Raw genomic sequence first — 2,630 nt, 5'->3', positions numbered from 1 at the left:
TATGGGATATGATATGAAAACTGACATATAATCACATAGTCATATACCATACCATATAATCACATAGTCATATACCATAACATCTCATTGGAAAATGTATCTATTTGCAAATGAATGCAATACATTTTCACCTTGTTTGGAAGACATTTAATCTTGATGTCGGCGTTTTAGCAAACATTGAGAAACGTAGGAAGGTTTGCCTGCATTATCGTTCACTTATATCCTCCCTGTAGCCCATCCTACTGAACAAAACGTAGAAATGCACATCCACTGGTAGTATCGACTCGATCGTGTCCAGACTCACAGTGACAGTTTACAGTTATCTATATTTTAGTATCTACTTGACACATATTTATAATCTTCTTTCAATGATCGCCAAATTGATCAATGATGAATAACACATGTAACCGCCAAGGGTTGATTTACCCACACGGATATCATTCAAGGAACGTTTATCGTGTCGGCTTGTACTTGATATAAATATATTACGACGCGCTGTCATTGTGACTGACGTATTGAGGTAGCTCTTAACAGACCTGTCTCACACCAAGGATGATAATATTTGAATTCATTTCTTGTAAACAAACGACCTTCTTGTAAAGGACGCTGAGCATACATACGCTCATATCACCTCTCCTTTTGTGGAACTATTTTTTTCCGCGATACAGCAGGTTGTTGTAAGGCTGTGAGAGTAAACATGAAGTCATGTTACGCTACATCCCTCGAGGTATAAAATAGTGATACAAGAACTTATAGAAATTGACCTTCAGTTCATGGGAGTATGATCCTGCATGGAGTGCACGTTTAAACATACATACTCATATTTATATTTGAATATATATTATTTATAAAATCCAGGCTGTGGCACAATTTAATTCCACTCGATTTAACACACAAAATATTCCTCCACCAATATCACACACACACACACACACACACACACACACACACACACACACACACACACACACACACACACACACACACACACACACACACACACACACACACACACACACACACACACACACACACACACACACATGCATAAATCCCAATGTTTTTTAAAAATCGTTGTTTAAACTACATGTATATCAGCAAGATATATTTTACTTCCGTTTCTTAAGGTTCATAGAAATGGTGTTTGAAATAAAATTGTAGATAAATGTTGTTTCACGTTTTTCATTCAGTTTATGAGAGTGAGATAAATTACCGCCTCTGTGTTGTATTAGATTAAAAACTATCACCCTAAGGATAAAACCTCGGATGGGATTTTCAAATCTCATAAAAACCGTCGGACGTGTTTTACCCTACACATAACATACGCAATCAACGTTACGGATTGCCCGGTCCTATCAAGTCGACGTGTTGTGTTTGGTTGGCGTACTACTACGAAAACGCCCGCCACTCCCATTCCCACTACAACCACCACTTCCCACCACTACCCACCACTACCCCTACAACTACCACTACTATTATTATTACTGGGGCAGAGTTGCGCTCCTTGGGCATGCCAGAAACCTGTCTTGTGGATTCGATTCCCAGATTCGCCCTGATTGTGTTTCTATTTGCGTCAGCACCACACATTCTCGTCGACTTCACCAAGAGGGAAACTTCTAAGACCTGCGTCACTTCAGACCTTCCTCCCACATTAAACAGCCATGCCGTGACATGACTGAAATGTTGTTCAACTCACACAATCGACTAGTACACCTATTAAACTACATGTATTAAAAAACAAATCACAAATTGCCATGTCATGTTCACTTTTATTGTAGTAGCAGAATATAGAACACAAATATCTGTCTACAGACATTGTAGGATAAAAATACAAGGACTCAAAATAGATATATAGGAAGCTAAAAAATACTTCTGACTGCCAAGCGTTTTATTAATTTTAGTTTTTTTCAGTTACATGTGATTCGTCTAAGAAGCCCTATTAAATATCAATAAGATATATCAATAATATCTGTTGTCCAACCTTTTTAAAAATAAAAACAAAGCAAAGATCTATATATTTTTCATGCACAGATTAGGTATTTTACGGATGATGAATTCCCCTGCCTTCCCCTTGCTCAGTACACTGAATTGTACACATAATTCCAATATGCCGTGCCAGCAAACATATTGCCATACACACCTACCCCACGATAGGCATCAATTCGTCTTCGTCATGATATACTAACATCCAGATCTTCCCTTTTCTAATCATGTTTAGGATAGGCATGATACCTGCTGAAACCCTGGTTGCAGAACACTGTATGTTTCTGAATACGTCACAAGTACTTGATGATGTATACGTAGTAATTCAATAGAGGAGGAGATAGGGGCGATGGTTACATTTACTGATTTACAGTGGTCCATTCACATAATTTCCACAGCTATTTTGCCCTTTACGCCAGGTAGAATCTTTTTCGGCGGATGATCGAGTCTGGTTGTTCTTTTGTATTTACATTTTATAATAGCTTTCTGTTTTTCATTGCGAGTGTTTGACTTTGTAAATAAAAAAGAATATTTTCGTCAAAATATTAATACACGGCACGATTAAATGAGGGTTATTTTATATAGCAATATATATATAGAAAGCGGAAATCGCTAACATATTTGAGACATTTGACCTAATACAAGTA

At 37.3% G+C, this 2,630-nt stretch overlaps 1 protein-coding gene across 1 annotated transcript in view; it reads right to left on the bottom strand.

The window, feature by feature from the left end:
* Positions 1-1,789: 1,789 nt before the first annotated feature.
* LOC124124763 overlaps positions 1,790-2,630 on the bottom strand; it is a 28,520-nt gene continuing 27,679 nt past the window's right edge. The window contains exon 17 of the mRNA XM_048402205.1: positions 1,790-2,630. This exon is cut by the window's right edge and continues 479 nt beyond it. The gene's annotated coding sequence lies outside the window, so the exon portion shown is untranslated.

This window comes from Haliotis rufescens, unplaced genomic scaffold, assembly GCF_023055435.1.
Source record: "Haliotis rufescens isolate VD_foot unplaced genomic scaffold, xgHalRufe1.0.p SCAF_25, whole genome shotgun sequence".
NCBI lineage: Eukaryota > Metazoa > Mollusca > Gastropoda > Lepetellida > Haliotidae > Haliotis > Haliotis rufescens.
This window is presented reverse-complemented; position numbering and strand designations above follow the sequence as displayed.